We start from the raw sequence: 20,477 nt of genomic DNA, 5'->3' as shown, positions 1-20,477 counted from the left end.
AGTGCTGACTGGTGCATTTTACAATCCTCTTGTGAGATAGAAAAGATCTCCAAGTCTTCACTCAATGCAGGAAGTGCAGTTGGCTTCACCTCTCATTATCAGAAAAGAAAAATACAGTTACTATAAGAAAACTTGAAGATTATCGACTTGTGGCAAATTGTGCATACTTTTTCTATACTTAAAAATTTAACTTTTGGCCGGGCGCGGTGGCTCAAGCCTGTAATCCCAGCACTTTGGGAGGCCGAGACGGGCGGATCATTAGGTCAGGAGATCGAGACCATCCTGGCTAACACGGTGAAACCCCGTCTCTACTAAAAATACAAGAAAATTAGCCGGGCGAGGTGGCGGGCGCCTGTAGTCCCAGCTACTCGGGAGGCTGCGGCAGGAGAATGGCGTGAACCCGGGGGAGCGGAGCTTGCAGTGAGCCGAGATCGCGCCACTGCACTCCAGCCTGGGCGACAGAGCGAGACTCCGCGTAAAAAAAAAAAAAAAAAAAAAAAAAAAAAAAAAAAAAAAAGAAAATTAACTTTTTATTGAAAATTATCACTGACTTCGTTTATAGATATCAAATTGTTCAAGATCTGTGAAACAGAGTTGTCAAGGTAATTTAAATAAAATTATAATACACCATTATTTTCAAGCAACTGTGAGTTTGAGAGAAAAAGAACAAAGATAAATGCTTGAGTACAATTCAGCTAATCAGAACAAAATGAACCCTTATGTTGTCAGCGAATATATTCAGTGAAAAGAACATAGGAGGTGGGTGAGGTAAGAACATTCAGGACTATTACATTCTTTGGAGAATTTGTGGTTTAGACAATAATGGTACAATCTATTCGTAATTGGTTTTCTCTTTTGATCTATAGTTTTTGCAATGAAGAAAGCAAAATATTTCCTGGGATGATTTTAAATTATATTTTTTCAGTTGTCAACAAGAAAAAATTGTACCTGTACAACTGTATCTACTTTTTGTTTTCCATTTGGCAAAGGAGGAAGCAATATCCCTCCCAAAGAAATCAGATTTTCTTAACAAAATTGATGAACTTATATAGATTACTGATGTTAATGCCAACAGTAATACACACAAAAATCATATGCTTCATTTATTATTTTTTGAGATGAGAAAAAATCTCTACACAAAACACAATTTTATGTGTACATCTAATTTATAATTATGTCAATATTAACTACATAACTAACATGTCAAATATAAAATGTATTCATTAATATATTTTCAAATATATTTTATTTGAGTTTTTTCACCCATTTTCAAATACAAAACACCTAGTTTTTTTCTGGGTCATCTACAGTATCTATTATCTATTTTCAGAAGCATTTTTACCTTCAATACATTGTAGAATGGCCGTCTCTTTTCTGAATCAGTTAGGTAAGCTTTCATCTCTCCTTGTATTACATTTATGGTCTTACGTGTGAGTATTTGAACAACATATCTACATATACAATACTTGATAATTTGATGTAGGCTTTCTTAAATAATTTATGCTCTTCTAAATGTTAGTCACTTTTTTATTCTCAATTATTGATGCTGCTAGGGTATAGTAGCATATTATAATTGTAATAAAACCTGCAGAGTTATAGAAAAAGAATTACATAATCCATTTTATTCAAATACAAATGTGTGTGACCCTACATTAAAAGTACCACTTAACCTTTCCATTAAAAAATTACTGTTAAAAGTATGCACTCTTAAAAGTATTTCCATTTTCTTTCTCTCAATATTTTTATTTACTCTGTTTCTTTCACATATAGAAAACCTGTCTTAATATTAATTTGATTGACAGGTATATCTTTCAATAAGGTATTATCTCTTGTGGTCTTATGGCACTATTATTATTTTATGTTAAATATAAGACAACATTCTTACCATCTTCAATATTATAACAGGATCAACAGTGGAAATGTTAAGTTACAACAATTAGAAACATCATATTTCATTTTGGAGTTTCAGTGAACAGTAAATAAATTGATATCTCAGAAAGCTTTATTGGTGAGTTATATGTACAACACAATGGTTTTTTCTTTTACTTGCTGGGTTATGTTTAGTAGACGAAGCAAGGGAGGTTGGTAAGAGACTACTTGGGTTCATATGAATCACTAATTACCAACAATTTTTTGTTTGAAAAAGAGAAAAATACGTCATATTTCTACCTGTTTCTTGTCCTTGGAGTTAGGATGCTACTTTCATCTTGATATTCCATTTTATATTTCTTCCTCCTATCCACATACATAGAATGCCATTTTGAGGAGACATTTGAGGGGTGCAGAGTGATTTATTTGGGAACTGTTTAGAGTACTGTAATACAAGTTGGAAAAACACTCAATGACTGCTAAGTGCTACGGGTCTCTACTATTACAAAATGTGAAATACAGAGATGTGAAATTGGAATGGGAATGTTGTCAGGGAAAACACCTGAGTAGGTGTTTTCTCTTTCAACATTCAGGATGAGTTGATGGGGAAAGTAGTTATAAATAGTAGCAAATTCTAATTAATTGGGAAAGGGAGCACTCTAATGCTATTTGTTTCCCATTATGCCTTGAAACAGTTGTTTATTTCTCAAACGCAATTAACTAGCAACACTTAAGGCAGCTCTAGAATTCAAAGGAAGGATAGTTTTGTGGGAGGATTGATGTAGGAGCTGCTGATCCACTGAGATGTCACAAAAGTTATTACTTGGAACTGTCTTGGTGTGTTGTTGTTTTATTGCACAAAAGCTATTTTTAGAAGTTCAAAATGTGCACTAACTAAAATACAAAAACAGTTGTTCTGTTAAACAACTTGAGCATTTTTAGTATCAATAAATTTGTTTCACATAACCACTGGAATATTTTTTTTTTCCTAAATAAACTGAAGAGGCAGATTTAATCCCCAGCTGACAAAACAGAATATATAGTTTAGAATTATTGATGCTTACATTGTAACTGGAACTTTAGTCAGAAATGTAGTTTTATATGCCTATGTAAAAATGTTTAAAGAATTAATATACCATTTATATTATCTTGGATTATTTCTTTAGTACAAACACATCAACAATATATACATGGTTTGTGCCCCCATCAAAAAATTAAATTTTAATGATGTGGATATTGAGAGCTGAAATGAGACCTCTCTTGGTAAGCGTAAGGAAGAAATTTTAACTCAAAATTCAAAATGAAAAAATCTGATCTTTGCGTTATTTAGAATTAAAGCAGCTCTTTATTTTTTAAAAAAAATTTTTTAATGAACTGTCAGGTGGTTGCTGTTTTAAACAGCTGAACTTTATTGACTCTGTACTTCCTCTTGCTTCACCAGTCTCCACCAAGTTCCAACCATGTAGTCACCAAATCCAAAAATGATTATTTTTTAACATCTCTTGGGCTGGGCATGGTGGCTCACACCTGTAATCCCAGCACTTTCGGAGGCTGAGGTGGGTGAATCACCTGAGGTCAGGAGTTTGAGACCAGCCTGGCCAACATGGTGAAACCCCATCTCTACTAAAAATAAAAAAACTTTAGCTGGACATGGTGGCAGGCATCTGTAAGTCCAGCTACTCGGGAGGCTGAGACAGGAGAATCACTTGAACCTGGGAAGTGGAGGTTGCAGTGAGCAGAGATCACGCCACTGCACTCCAGCCTGGGTGACAGAGGTAGACTTCATCTCAAACAAAACAAAAGGAAAAACAAGCAAACGAACAAACAAAAAAAACTTTCCATTAACCATAACCTGTTTTGATCCTCATAGTAAATGTTCCTACAAAGCCTCGTGTCCTGTCGCAGGCTGTCCTGAGCATCCGGGTAGACCAAAGCACGATCCTTTCCTGCCCCAGGTTCCCCTCTTGGGAACACCGACACATCTGCTGCTGTCCTATCCCTGGTTTCTATCTCTGGCAACATAAACAGTTTTAGTACCCATGACCCTGAAATTCAAGAAACTCCATGATCGGCCTCCAAACTGCATTCTGGCCTTCAGTCTCTCCCGTTTGTTCCCTGAAGTTTTGTTGTTCGGTTGTACAGATCTGTGGGTTACTCCTTGACCTGACCTTACAAGACAATGTTGTCCTCTTATTCCTGGCCTCTCCCTCTGCTAGTCTAAATATGCATCTTTCAAAACCCAGTGCACCTTATATTTATTTCAGGAAATCTTCCCTAGGCATTCCAGACAGCAACCCACGTACATTTTCTGTGTGTGCGTGAACTCCTGTAACACTGGCCACCGACATACACTTGGAAGCCTGTGCTCCTTTGAACTCACACCTGCCCTGAAGTTACCTCCCACTGGGGCTTGTATATCTTTGTACATTCAGATGTCTAATGGAACATAATCCTCTGAGGCCAAGAAATGTGCCCTGAATGTGTCTTCTCCAGTGATTACTGATGTCTTGACTTTATTTCCACCCCGTGCCGAGATGGAGTTTCCCTCTTGTTGCCCAGGCTGGAGTGCAGTGGTGCAATCTTGGCTCACTGTAACCTCTGCCTCCCAGGTTCAAGCAATTCTCTTGCCTCAACCTCCCAAGTAGCTGAGATTATAGGTTTGTGCCACCCCGCCTGGCTAGTTTTTGTATTTTTAGTAGACATGCGGTTTCACCATGTTGGCTAGACTGGTCTAGAACTCCTGACCTCAGGTGATCGCCCGCCTCAGCCTCCTAAAGTGCTGGAAAATAGCCTGACTTTCAAATCATCAGTAAGAGTTCGTGGGGCAATTCTAAATTACAGTATTCCTGATTCAGGGCCACTCGCCACTGCCGCTGTGCACAGAACCCAACATTACTTAATATAACTCTCTCTTAAATGAGCGCGAGTTAACCATCCCATGTGGTGACTGATAATTGGTACATGTTCTCTAAATTTGAAGTTTTGTTTACTTGTCCCAAATCAAGAAACAGTTGAGGTTGACATCAATTTCCAACTGTGATACAATTACAGTATCAAAGGTCTAAGAGAAACTCCTTTGGAAGTCAGAAAGTGAATAAAGGCGAATATATGAAGGGAAATTTTGCCACTCAATATAGAAAATCAGGATATATTATTTCATGATGATTGTAAAATACAAGGCCTAGTGAAATAGCTTTGGCATTTATCTCAAGTTCCTCGCTCTTTCTAACTTTAACAAGATTACCCCTAATTTTCTGCGGTGCTGATAATGAAGAGGTTAGAGGTGAATGCGATAGGGCCGTTAAAATCAGAAAATCATGAATAAGTGTTGTTGAAATAGAATAGGTTTTCCAATTTTCTTAAACTGTAATAATGCTTTTGAATGCATTAAATATTTTTTAAAATAATTTTACTGTGTATGGTTAAGATACACACCATGACAAAACCTACCTAACCTAAAATATATCTGGTGATATTGAGAACTTATGGACGTATAAGGGCTAAAGAAAGGGTCTCAATTACATTAGGGTCATATTCGACTGGAGACCTAGCATTGCCTAAATTCTGATTTTCTGTCTCCATAGTTGCTATGAGGTCCTAAGGGAGCCATTCACAGATCAATGGACTGATTAAAAAAAAAAAAAAAAAAAAAAAGCAAGGTATCATTTTATTTTTAGCTTGGCTGGTGACTAATGCCTGGTTAAGACTCTGATAATCACAGGATGAAGCCAACGTCAAAGCTTTTATAGGGACACCAACCTCATATGAACACCACAAATGTCTTGACATCTTATCGATGGCATGGGGGCAGCCATGCAGTCAGGACTGAGAGAGTGACCAGCACATATGACCTGCACAGCCTGAAGGAGAATCCCAGACCCAGGGCCTGGATAGTTCCAGGGAAGTAGCAGTGGAAGAGCTTATCACCCAGAAGTGACTTCTTAACTGGAGCACAGATGACAGGTCACAGAAACCCATCAGTGCTTAGAAAATGGTTCAACTTAGGATACTTGAAATGTTAAAAAGAAAGAGATTTCTGAGACTAATTTGAATGTATATTTTAAATCTTTCTTTTTTGGAGGGGGGGGCACTGGCATATTTTATTTTATAGTTATTGTATCTTCGTGGCGGCACCACAGGTGGACAGCAGAGGTGTTCGGTCCACCCAGATAAACCTATAATGTTCCCACAATTATGTGATTTTGTCACTGTTCTACCTACAGATTTTAGGATGATGAAATAAAATGCAATTTTCCTCAATATATCATTCAAAATGATCTTGATCTTGGCAAATTGATCTTGGCAGCATATGCTTCAAATTGATCTTGGCAGCATATGCTTTAAATTAGTGACCCCTAGGTAAGGTCAATCATGATTGGCTAAGTTTGAGTGTTTTTGGTTTTGTTTTTTGTTTTTTGTTTTTGTTTTGTTTTTGACTATTTGCAGTTGTCTAGAAGAGAAGGAGAAGACCAATTAATTCGGAGATTCAAGGGTGAGATTGGGGTCTCATCATGGATATACTCAATTCTCTTCTTCCCTAAGTGATATTAATATGCAGCCTTACTTGAAAACAGCTCTGTGTGTGTGTGTGTGTGTGTTATACTCTTAGTTGTTAAGAAAAAGGATAAAATGACTAGTAATTAGAAATTCTAGTGATAAAATAAGAAAACATGTAAGAGAGATAATAATTATGTTTGCAATACTATGGGGAAGTTTTGACAGGCATGTGAATTCTGACCACTACCTCCTCATGCTGTGGTGGTGTGTTTCACAGCAGCTAAAAATGGATGGTTAATTTCCATATCCTGGCTTTTTTTTAAAAAGCAGCAAAACCATACTAATATGGGCAGATAAGTCTTTTAGGCATTCATAAATATAGGTGTGTGGAAAAGTATTCAGATATTGCAGTTGGCTAGAGAGAAGGAGCTTCCTGGAACATTTCTCTTACAAAGTTAAAGACTAAGGAAAAGCATTCAGACAAAGATATTTTCTTGATTTGGTCATGAAAATCGAAATGTTGACGCTATTTTATAAAATAGTAAATCTAGTCTTTGCTGTTTGTAGCAAAATAAGTAGGTTAGATCACCAATGTAAATAGTAATATGGAATATAAAAATGTTAAAATGTTGTCTGAGTGTCTTTCTAGGCAGGACACATAATTTAGAAATCACATATAAAACTGAATGAAAAATTAGGCTTCCTAAAAGTTAACATTCAAATGGCAAATGACAGATTAAGTTAAAACATTTCTAATAGGTATAAAAGACAAAGAATTGTTTTTCTTAATTTATAAGATGCATTTCTAGAGCTACAAGAAAATTTTAAATAATCCTTCAATTGAAAAGCAGGTAAAATATACATAAGGAGTCTAAATACAATACATTTGTGCCAGTAAGTGTATTTGAACCAAATTAAAACAATGCAGTATAATAGCTCACCATTCTGAATGGGCACACCTTAACATTTTAGTAACAGAGTTTTTGAGGATATTGAAAAAATGTTTTCATGTCTTCTTGGTAGGATATTAAATTGCTGCCACATTTTTGTATAGACATTTTGAAAATTTTGTCGAAATAAAGTACAAGCTTTTTCATTCAGAAATTCTAGCTAAGAATGTATTCTACAAATATACGTTCATATATGACAAACTGTGTGTAAAGGAATGCTTTTTGTTTCATTTGGATAATGTTTGCAAATTCAAGGATGTCTAGGTATACAAATGGAGACTATCAATAACTATCACTAGTTAAGTAAATTATAGTATCTCAGCGATACAAATTACCGTTAAAAACAATAAATGAGATTTTATTTGTGGATCTGACTAGATCTCTCACATATATTTTTCATTTAAGAATAAACACAGTATCAGAGTATCCAGTTTCTTCCAAGGTTTTATTCTCTTTTAATAAAAGGTGTGTAATAACTCATAATAAAACACCGTCAATGAATTTCTAGATGATGGTGGAAGCTCAGAGATTCCTGATCTATATATAATTTTAACATGTTATGGTGATTTCAGTAGGGGCTATGGGAGGCTCATAGGGGGGTATTTAACTCACGTGAGGGCCCCCAGAGGACTTTCCACCACCCAGTGTAATTTTAACCACGGTAAAAATACTGCCTTAATCCAGAAAAAGCAGGCCATTTTAGTGTCCCTGGCAGGCCATGTGTGAGGAGAACATTTTTTTTTTAACATTTTCTTTTTCCTGTGTGTTTTCTCTGTCCTTGAAATTCTCATGCTGAATTATATCTATGTTTATGCCTATCCTATGTCTCTCTCTGTATATGTGTGTATATACTTTTATGAGTGTGTATATACTGATACTTTACATATATATGTGTGTACGCACACACACATAAAAGTATGTATGTGTGTGTGTATATATATATATATGAGTGAATAAATTGGACTTTCTAAAACTTAACATTCAAAAGGCAAATGAGAAATTAAGTTAAAATATTTACAGTAGGTATGAAAGACAATTAGTTTCCTTAATTTATAAGATGCACTTTTAGAACTACAAGAAAATTTAAAAAACAAACTGCAAGAAAATGTTTAAAAATCATTCAATTGAAAATTGATACTGTGTATTTATGCATATATATACACACACACACACATATAGAAGTATATATATGGTATATATGTATATGTATAGGCTTCTATCAGTCTTTCTCCACTGGGGGTGATTTTATGTCCCAGGGCACAGTGGCAATATCTAGAGACTTTTTTTTTTTATTGTCACAGTGGGGAGATAGTTGCTCTTAGAATCTGACAGGTATAATCCAGAGATGGGGATCAAAGTCCTGAAGCACACAGGATATCTCACATGACAAAGAATTGTCTGCCATACAGTATCAGAAATGCCAAGAGCGAAACCTTGGATTTATAGCAGTATCTGGAATTGTCTATAGTATTCCTATACTATTCCTATGTCTGCCTACATTATTTTTCTACTCAGAGGCCCAAGATTAAAGAGGTAAACTAGAACTGGCTGAGGGGAGCAACTGTTATTTTTTTGCAGGGCAGAGGCAGGCAGCAGAGGCTAGGGTGTCCCAGAACAGCTGGAGTGACCAGGAATGGGAGGTGACATTGGGCATCGTGTCAGGAAGTGAGTTTTCTACAGTAGTAGACATAATCAAATTTCATGAAGAAATCACTTTAGTAATTATTTTACATTGTCTTTCAAAAGGAAATGAAATAACTATTTAATCTGTGGTTTCTGAGAAAAGAAACAAAGGGTCAAAAATCTGTAAGATTATTAATTGACTTCTATTCTTTTTTCTACACGTTATCAAATCTGCAGATACAGTTTGTTAAGATAGCTTAGTGGGAAACCATCCATATTAATATGCAATAAAGAGCTATAAATAGATTTCCCAGATTTTTCAGGATTTTAAATGAGCTTTATGTGGATGATCAAGTTTGAAGCTGAGTGATTGATTTGTTTCTGTTTAAGATTTACCTTTTCTTCTTTCTCCCATCCTGCCCATTTTAAGTGATTGAACAGCAAAGTCTATTGCTGATTTATCCTTTCAACCCCTACAGTAGCTAAGCATTCAGAATAAACAAGTGAGTTTTCACTGCATAATATTAGTTGAAATCTTGAAATGTATAGCTGCTTACTTATTAAGTTCAAAGGCAATGAATGCTATATATAAAATATGTGAGTTAGTCATTTTTAATTCACAAAATTAAAAAAAGGAATAAGATATTACTTCGAATATGAAGCAATTACTTGCTTTACCACAGTAAATACACTCATCTGCTCGCCTATCCCTTTGCAGAGAAATCTGATGCACTTTGTTCATATTTGAATGTGCTAAAAATAATAAAGAATCAAAAAGGCAAATGTTTAACTCGATTTTCTTCTTGCTTATATCGTTCTTGCTTAAGTCTTAGAATCTGCAGTATTCACTGGAGCGTAATTCAGACCTCTACACAGGCCTTCAGGTTTTGAGATCTAAGTGAATAAAGCCTTCAAATCTTTTCTTTGGGGCATCCTGGAACTGAAGGGTAGGTCAGGATGGGGAGATGACTTTGCAAGAGGTGGAGCGAAGCTCACTGCAGAGCATTTCCTCAGAATCAAGCTGGTGTCCTGCCCTCCCCCACCCTGCCCCCTGTGGTCCTGACCCTAGTTGGATTTCCTTGGCTCCATGCCCTGAGTCTAGCTCCTGTTGACCTCCTCCTTACAACCACTTGAAGATCAGACAATTTTCTCTCAACGTTATTTTCAGCACAACTTTCCAAGCTCCAATGCTGTATTGATCTCACACTAAACCCTCAAACAGAAGGTTCAGAGTTACAGCTGTTGTTGGACTACTGCTTCCTTCCATATACTTTATAACCAATATCTGCTGCGTTTTCCTTTAGAAATCACTAGCAAAAAAAAAAAAAAAAAAGATGTGGCTGGCTCCCAGCTTCAGGGAACAGTCCCCGCAATGAACAGGGAGTATGTTCAATTTGAGCAAATCGGAGAGGAAGCAGAAATAACACAAGGGATTGCTTTATGCAGGCTGTATCCTCTCAGCCAAAAGAGGAAAATTGAGCTAAAGAAAACTTTGGCCTTCTGAAAACTTCCTAAAATAGCTTTCTGAAGGAGATAGCGTCTCAGTTTCTCACGGTCTATTCATGAATCTTTCATGGCAGTTTTTCTCTGATTGTAATGTCAATTCTTACAAGTCCATGAGAGTCCCATCAAAATATACCAAGCATGGCCAGACGTGGTGGCTCACGCCTATAATCCCAGCACTTTGGGAGGCCAAGGCGGGCAGATCACTAGAGGGCAGGAGTTCGAGACCAGCCTGGCCAACATGGTGAAACCCTGTCTCTACTAAAAATGCAATAATTAGCCAGGTGTGGGGATGCGTACCTGTAGTCCAAGCTACTTGAGAGGCTCAGGCATGAGAATGGCTTGAACTTGGGAGGCGGAGATTGAAATGAGCTGAGATAGCACCACTGCACTCCAGCTTGGGTGACAGAATGAGACTCTTTCTCAAATATATATACACCAAGCCTGTCTTGAATATGATATGGATACCATAATCATTATATTTTGTTGCTTAGGTTTAGGGGTTTTCACATTTTTTTAGATTAAATATTTCTAAAATGCAAATGCACAGGATATGTTGTGACTTTGTATTTGCTTGTGTATATAGTAGAGCCGGGAGAGCCAGGGAAATCCTACTTTGGACTAAAGATGGTTCAGGTAGGGAGGAAGTGGAACATAGGTCGTTTACAACGGTGGATTCATTCAGAGTGTTTACTGTGATTGTGCTCATACATGTAGACTCATTACAATAAGGCATTCTCAAAGAGACAACTGCTTTAAAATGCAATGCATGTTTCTTACATGGGGATGTTGAAAGTATCATTTAAATTTTGCATGGAAACTTGACCCTCTAATAAGACTTTTGAAGACATCCTCAACTTACATCACTCTTTTCAGCTATGTCCAGTAAAGGAAAATTAACTGGCATTCTAAGCAGGTGACTTGTGCTTAAACACTAGAAGGTGAGAACGTGCTGTGTAGATGAGGTTGTCTGTGGGTCTCTGTATCTCCCTCCCATACAACACATTCCCATCCTCACGTTTTCCCTGGCATGGTCACATCGTGGTTCTCTTCTCATCTGTGGCATCCTAGTTCGACCTGTCCAATTAAGAGAACACTTTGTCTTTTAAAATGTGACTGTCATTCTTCCCATTTTCTCATGATCTCTGTGGTATAAACAACAAGCAAACTGAATAGAATAAAGCGATGATAAACTCATCCATTCAAAGAGTTGTTAACTTATGAAAACTGCAGTTCTCTACCAGGAGCATACTTTAATTTAAAAAAAGAATGCCAGTGCCTTCACTGGGCACCACCCCAAATGGAAATGAATGTAATTTGAAAGGCTAAGGTGGGTGTGATGTGGACTTTGAGGTCATTGCAGGTCGCTTTCTGGACTTGACAAGAGTCACAAACTTGAATACCCTCAGGAGTCAGGCAGAGAGTGTGAATCAGTGAAACAGCAGGTATCAGACCATAGTAAAATACATTCTAGTGAGCTTGAGAATCACACCCCATGTAAACAGCAGCTGCTGCTGGGCACCAACCCACCGTTGCCAGGCAAAAATGTGAGCCTTGTCCAATGTCACGGATCTTCCGTTGTTCATCAGCAGCAAAGAATCTTCATTATGTGAACTCCCCTCGTGTTTAAAATCCAGTGCAGTGCAAAGGCAATGCACCAGAGTAGCAGCACTTGCAACCTCCGATCTAGAAGGTTAATTGACAAATGCAGCCTTGTCAGTGCCTTATGTTGGTAATTCCAGAGAGGACTGGAAAAGACATCCAAAGAAGTCGGCCCCAAAACAGGTTGAGTCTTTCTAGGCTTCAGTTACTTTCTTTTGATAATGGAGAGATTTGACAAGAGCTCAAATTTCTTCTACACTAGGCTAGCTAACCCTTTCCCTACTATACCTTGTGTTGCAATGGTATGGTTTGTTGTACCAGAAGTGTACTTACACATTATCTATCTCTTTACACAAATAAAGATCATCTCATTCTTGGAACAGTAATTGATTTGCCAAGTTTTACTGCAAACCTGCTATTTTGGTTTCCTAAATTAGAATTCTGGTAGACAGAGAGCCTAATTTACCTTGGATACATACTAGATTTCTTTACACAAGAGCTAGATATAGTCATTTTGAATACTACATTGATAAATGAGTCCTTTAGTTTCAATTGTTCACATTTTAAGGTATGTTTAGTAACCAATAAAGTGCATATATTGAAAAAATAAAATTGGATGAGATCTATATACAACCGTGAAACAACACTACCATCAAGCTAACAAATATTACTATCACCCACAAAACTTTTCTTGTGACCCCTGGTCATCCATCCTGTGTTCTACCCTTTGTTGCCAGAAAGCCACTGAACTGTTTTCTGTCACTGTGAATTAGTTTGCATTTTCTGAAATATTATATATACCAAATTGTATGAAACATATACATATACACACACACATCTACATATGCCTAACTTCTTTCACTCAGAATAATGATTTTGAGATCCATCCACATTTCTTCACATAAAAATGGTACATTCTTATGGTTAAGCAGAATTGCAGTATACAGCTATGCTACATTTAGTTTATCAGTTTAATAGGCATTTGTTTCCCCCGCCACCCACCAGTTTTTAGCTATTAGAAATAAAGCTCCTTTGATCAATTGCATAAAAGCCTTTGTGGGAAAAATGGTTTAATTACTGCGGTCAAACATTCAAGAGAGGAATGGGTAGGTAGTATGTTTTATGATAAACTTTTGAAGAAGTGGCTAAAATGTTTTCTAATCTGGCAGTCCCGTTTTAAATTACCACCTGAAGTGATGAATTTTAGTTCTATGTCTTTGCTTATATTTGGTGTACTCAGCCTTTTTAGTCTTCATCATTGTACTGGGTGTAAAGTGTTATTTTATTGTGATTTGAATTTGCATTTCCCTGATGACCATTAATATTAGTATTTTATGTGCTTATTGATCATTCAGATATTTTCCTTGGTGAAGTATCTGTTAAAATATTTAGCCCATCTTTACTGTAACTTTTGTCTTCCCTTTGAGTTATCACAGCTTTCTAAATATTTCAGATTCAAGTTCTTTGACTGAAATATGTATTACAGGTAATTTCTTCCTCCAACATTTATCCTTTTAATGGTATATATTTAACAATATTTTTTAGTCTTGAAAAAGTCTAATTTATAATTTTTTTCTTTTGTGTTTCCTGATTTCATGTAACATATGAAACACTTTGAATTTAACTGATTTTTAAAATATTAACCTGTATCCTGTGACCTTCCTAAATTCGGTTAATTTTAGTAGTCGTTTTGAAGATTCCATGAAAACTTTTTAAGGAGACAACCATATCATCTGCAAAGAGAGGCAGCTCAACTTTCCCTTTACTTTCCCTTTTGTGCCTCCTTCTTTTGGGTGCTGCATTGAAATGCCTAGCTCCTTCAGTACACTGTTGCATGGAAGTGGTAAAAGTGAGCAACACAGGTGGGATGTAATGAATTCTGTCATCACCATCCACAATGTCTTTTGTACCAGTTATTAGCGTATTGTCCTTCAGTTCCAAACCTACTCTTCTTTCCCCTGCTTTGTGATTCCAGAGCGAAACTTTGTACACACGTTGCATTTCCCACCTGCCACTATGTTAAGCTTTCTCAGTAGAGGCTGCTGCGTGGACACAGCAGGAGGAAGAGATGTTCTTACTAATTTCTGCTTCTGATTATGTGTCACTCAGCATTGTGCAGGATGTCCAGTGACAATCATCTCCGTAGTTTTGCTGTCACCCCATCGGGCAGCTTGCCAGAAGGTACCACAGACATTAGCTGGCACTCCCTACTGGACTGCCTGGAGTGTTGAGCCTCAGCATGCATTTTTGCTGCCTAGTGGACCACTAAATACTCCCTCTTCAGCAAGCTCTGAATCTCAGCCAGGCAAGCATCATCTTTTGCTTTTTTCTTCTTTGAGTGCTCTGCCTGAGCCTCCAGGTAATGTCAGGTCAATATGTCTGCATTCTTATTTTGTTTTAATTCTCTTTATCCTTCTTTGCATTTAATCTTCTATAAATTAATTGTTCTTTGTAATAAATTTCCCTGATGGGAGATTTTGTCTCCTGCCTAGAACAGGACTAATATATTGCTTGTAGATTTTTCACAAATGTTCTTTACCTGCTTGAGAAAGTTTCCTATCATTAGTAGTTTGCTGAGGGTTTTATTATGAGGAAATATGTACGTTTTTCATATGATTTTGGCATCAATTAAAATGGTAGCGTTTTTGCTTTTTTTCTGTTTATATGTTCAGTTACATTGAATTAGTTTTGTGAAATTTTAATCCAACTTCTCATTCTAGAATACAGTCTACTTGGTCATAAGGTACACTACATTTTTCAAATGTATCATTGGGTTTGACTTGCAGTAGTTCATTTAAAATATTTGTGTCTGTATACACGAGGGGCTTTTGTCTGTAATTCCTTTTTTTGTAGCCTTTTTAAGATTTTGTTGTAAAGGAGATGGCAAACTATAAAAAAAATGAGCAGAACTGTTTTCTCCTGTTTCTAAAACTGTGTAATTTTGGTGTTATTTCTAGGTAAAATTTAAGACAGAAAAATCTGCTCCTGGAGTTTTCTTTTAGGAATCTTAAATAAAATATTCAATGTATATTCTAGATTTAGGGCTGTATGGATTGTCTCTTTCTTCTGGTGTCAGTTTTGGTAAATTATGTTTTTCAAGATATTTATCCACTTGAGCTCCGCTTTTTAAATATGTAGCTACAGTTATTAATGCAGGTTGAGCATCTCTAATTATAAAATTACAAATCCCAAATATTCCAAAATCCAAAATTTTTTGAGAGCCAACATGACATCATAAGTGGAAAATTCCACACCTGACCTCCTTTGATGAGTCGCATATACACTTTAAAATATTGTTTAAAATTGTCTTCAAGTTATGTATATAAGGTGTACAGGAAATTAAATGAGTTTTGTATTTAGTGTCGGGTCTCCTCCCCAGGATTTCATTATTTAAAGGTCGGCATATATTCCAAAATTCAAAAAAAGAAATCCCAAATCCGAAATACTTCTGGTCCAAAGAATTTCACATAAGAAATACTCAGCTGCTATTATTATTTTAAGTCCACCTCAGGTCTGAGGAATATATGATAATAATTGATTTTTTATTTTTGATATTGCTTTTTTGTATTAATTCTCTTTTAAAATCTTTCTAGCCAAGAGTTTGCCAATTTTCTTGATTTTTTTAAAGACCACATTTTAACTTATTAGTTGCCAATTGTCTATTTTTTTTTACTTCACTCATTTTTTCTCTTACTCTCACTCTTCTATTTATTTTGGGTTTAGTCTCCTTTTTCTTAGAAGTTAAGTGGAATATAAAGTCACTAATTTGGCTCTCTCTTTTTCATAAATAAGTAGTTAATGCTATAAGTTCCCTCCATATAATAATTTATTTGCCAAACATTTTATAGTGATTTAGTAGTAATTTAGTTTAAAATATTTTCTAACTTCTCTTATAATTTTATGTTTGTCCTGTGAATTTTAAGAAGCATGTTGTCTGATTTCTTATATTTGGGCTTTTCAAGCAGTCTTATTGCTATAGATTCTCATTGAATTCTGCAGCTAAAAAGTATACTCTGTGTAATTTTTATTCTTTAGATTTATTGAAACATGTTTTCCTTGTCTTTTATCATCTCGGGGTAATTTTTTTATAGTTCAGCTATTATTAAGTAGAAGAAAGCATTATATATTATTTACCAAATTTTAGATTCTTGGGAAGTTATTTAACTTTCTGAAACTCAAATTCCTTATATTTAAATTGGAAATATTGGTGTCTACTTTAGTGGCTTTTATATGTATACATATATATGTGTGTGTAATACATATGTATACACATCTACATTTCTTAAAGTAGAACAGACTTTTAGATAGAGCAATTGTTATTTAATTGTATTTAGTATTTGCTCTTTCAAACAATTCACAATATTACCTTACATTTCTACTTTCTGAACACCAAACACAATGGAGACATATCTTTATAGTCCTACTCTTAAAAAGGAAAAATATATACTCCTATAACTAATAATAATTCGTTAATATGAGTATTAATAGCAGGATTTATTGTATTAATATTTAATTCACCATACTATTCTAATTTTATAAAATTCACATATAAAAAAATGCTTAGGAACATATTTATAATTATGCCTCATGTAACACTATGCTAATTCTTCAGTGTATAAATATAAATGTATTATTCATATTTGATATTTTGTTGTGATTGGCACAGTACTAATATTTATGCTGTAATTGTCCTAAAAAGACTTCATTTTATCATGAAATTATTTAATCCCAAACAAAACATATTATTTCAACTGATATGTATGTGCAATGTGATATGAATACCAAAATTGTGAGAACATATCTGGTTTTCCAAATTCTTCCTCTGGAGAAAAGAAAGAACACATACTATTAAATCAGGGCAACAATAGCTTCAAAACTCTTTTTAAGTAACATGTCTTTGGCACTTCAATAAATAATACAGCGTCCCATGTGGCTAAAGAGTGCATAGACGGATAGAGTGGAAAATACAACTGGATGTATCTGGTGAACAAACCATGAAAACACTAATGCAAGATGCCTTAGAACTTAGTGAAAAGTTTGGAATCAGAGTTAGTGCCATTTTGTAATTACCTAGTCCGATGGGCTTTTCTTCTTGCTGCTTCTACTACACTCGCTACTGTCACAACAACTGCCACTAGTGGAAGGACTAAATTATTATTTCATGAAAAGAAGTCCTCACTCAAAACTGGACATCAATCTTTATGCTAAATATTGGCAATCCCTTTGTTAATTAAAATTATGTTTATTTGGAGAAGGCTATATTGCTTTAATTTTGTTACCTGCGTTTATTTAACAGCATTTAAACATAACAACATGTAGTTAGTCTTTGAAAAACTCTCTGGGGTGGTGGTGGTGGGAAAAAATGTAGACCTTCTGCCCACCACCCCAAGAAATAAGGGAAAAACATTCATTTCTTTCTCATGAGTTAAATCCAGGACCAAAGACTAGAAAAATTCAACCAGGATATTTATCATTTAATATTTGTTTGACTTTCCTCCTGGGAAGAAATGCCTGAGCAAAGAAGTAAATAGGTAAACTCTTTTTGAAATAGAATTGCAGTATTTTAATCTCCTTCTGGTATTACTGAAGCTTCTGTTATGTTTGCTAGAAATAAAATACAGATTTGTTCTTGTGGTTTCTTTTGTGAAGAATTTATGGCTAGAGCCCACCCTGTCTATTCTGTTACATGTACTCTTGTATTTTATATGCCATGCATTAAAAGTAAGGTAAGATGGAAGATCCTGTAACATTTTCTCTGAGCAGTGAAGTCAGAAATGCTTTTGGGACTTCCTCAAGATTCGGAAAGGTGGCAACATTTTTACTCAATTTTGAAAACAACAAGAAGGTCCATACATCACATTTTGGATCTAATATTTTAGCTAAAGTGAGGCTTGATTAAAATCCAGTAAATAATTTAACTCTTTCCCAAGGCAGTCATTTCAGCTCTGAAGTTCAGAAAAACATCAGAAGCCTCCATTGTTGGATATAGGAGAAGGCTATGTAGGAGATAAGAAGAATCAAGAAATAAATATATACACAGAGCTAGAGAAAAACTTATTCTCTGAGCTTTGTTCTTGGTTTCCCAACAAGAATATAACATACGCCTTAGGTTCCTAATAGCACTCCATGAGTCCTGCCCACCTTTACTCTTCTGTTCAAGCCTCAGAAATATTTCTGCAAAGTAAACTTTTCCATTGCAGACCTTCTGCAAAAGTGTGTTCGTCAAGCAAAGCTGGGCTTCCTGAATTTCCTGCTTATGAGGGAAAATAACACATGGCTGAGCTCAGTGATGTTGCAGAAGAGGCACCACAGAAGGACATTTATAAGGTCTGGACCTGAGTCGGGTAGGATGAGTCTTTCCAGATGGGGGAACTTGTTGATCACATGCAGATCTTACGTGTGGTCCCTAGGTTTGGGTTCTGGTTTTGTTTTCTTGAAGGACAGAAACCTCTCATGTGACATTTGGCACCTCTGCAGTTTGTACCAAAAATTCAGCATGATATGGTAGAGACCTGTCACCACAGTGCATATTCTAAGAGATCTTGAAAGCAAAACTGCCCAAGGGAAATCTTACCCAAATAGGCAGCTCCAAATCATAAATATTTTGAAAAGAAACATTGCAGCTTAAAAACTTAATTAACAAGTGTTTATTGCATATAAACTGGGTCCCAGGCATTGGTCTAAGTTCTGTGGTAAAATGAGGAGCAAGAAGAGTGAGTGTTCTTGGTCTCTTCCAATGAATATACTCATGGAGGAGACAGATAATAACAAATTTAAAATATGAGCAAGCAAATAACTCACTTTCCAATAATGATGAAAGCCAAATAGGAAATTAAACAAGGTGTTGGGGTAGAGAATAACTGGAGTGATGAAGAACAGATTCACTGAAGGCTTTGATCTGAAACATAAACAATAAGAAGTCAGCCACGTGGAGATCTGGGAAGAGAATTTCCAATGAGCTTACTTCATAACCAGGTGCTTCTAAAATATTGCTCAGGATAGATAAGGAGAGTGCCACCACGATGGAATCAGAAGGAAAATCCAGACAGAAACCTCATGGCATTGTCTAGTTGACAGGTGATTCCCCAGAATGTTTAACTTTCTGTTTCTGGCAAAGCATTTGCCTTAACAAAATATCGATCCTACTACCTTTTGCATATTTAAAATATGGAATGACAGGGTTGTTGGAGTTCAATGTTACTAGACGATGTTGGAATCAGCTCTGTTTCCATTCCACTTTCTAGTTCGAACTTGAGTATTTTTGGTTATATCTGTATCCGTTTATAGACATCCAACAAAAGAAGGTAAGGAAAGTAATCGCTCTTAGGGATTTTATTTATATTTTCTTGATTATTTGTATAAAGGTGCAAATACTAGTTTGAATAAATCAAAATGGCATAAGAGCAGATAGTGATAATAGAAATACATATTGTCTTAGTTGTCATAGGAATTTTAAAACATGTTTCAAAAACATTTTGAAAAACATCTAATTAGAGTCATAACATCTATTATTTATAAAACAAGACTCAATGGGCATCCATTAATAAAAATTTTAGAAACATATCAGAAATCACTTATGGAATATTAAGGAATCTGTTAGGTAAAACAAAATAAATCTGCTTTGAATAAATAAAAGACAATACAATCAGAATTAGTAGACATATTGTATTATATCCAACACAAGATTAAAGCGAACTGTAATTTAAAAATTAAACAGCAAAAACAAATGAACAAGCCCGGAAGACTAAAATGAGTTCCTTGTCTTTAGTTTTTTTCCTCTGGATTCTACAAATAAGGAAGGGTAGCCATGCATTTATGCCAGTATCCGAGGAAAACATACACTATGGCGATCATCACCATTGGATAAGTGACAAATGAGTCAAGATGCTTGTCAAATGAGTTTACTTTTAGCTCTTTCTCAAGCCCTGGGATGTCCAATGTCAGCTGTCAGTAGTTGCTAGATCCTGTATCTTATACCATAGTATTTTGTATTTAACCGAAGTTTATTGAGCATCATCATAACTGATGTATTGCTGGCATGCAAGAATGAGAAATTCTTTTTATTTGGTGTGATTTAGAGTGAGCAGGAGATATAATTTATAACCAGCTTAAAATAATTGGTTTTACTCATACAGACTAAATAGAGTCCTTAAAATGCACCGAATATTGAAGGCCATGATTTGCCTCTTGTGGTCATCTCCATGTGACCCTCAGAGTTCTTGAGAAGGCCACAGGTAGGTGGCATCTTCCCTATTATTTTCCTGAAGAAAACATTCATTTGGAATTCCAGGGTAGACCTGTACAACTGGCAAACCATTCATCTTGTTTTTTCAGTTCTCAAAGTGCTCCTAAGTAAAGTAGGGAACTTTAAAAAAGAAAACAAGGTATTTGTGAAGTTTTTGCTTTGGGATCTTTCATTTATTTTTTATCACA

At 35.6% G+C, this 20,477-nt stretch overlaps 1 protein-coding gene across 2 annotated transcripts in view; it reads left to right on the top strand.

Annotated features, from left to right (window-relative positions):
* The window catches only part of CSMD1 (CUB and Sushi multiple domains 1), a 2,045,798-nt gene that overhangs the window by 351,770 nt on the left and 1,673,551 nt on the right, over positions 1-20,477 (top strand). The gene's annotated exons all lie outside the window — the stretch shown is intronic.

The sequence above is a fragment of the Macaca fascicularis genome, chromosome 8 (assembly GCF_037993035.2).
Source record: "Macaca fascicularis isolate 582-1 chromosome 8, T2T-MFA8v1.1".
Lineage (NCBI taxonomy): Eukaryota > Metazoa > Chordata > Mammalia > Primates > Cercopithecidae > Macaca > Macaca fascicularis.
This window is presented reverse-complemented; position numbering and strand designations above follow the sequence as displayed.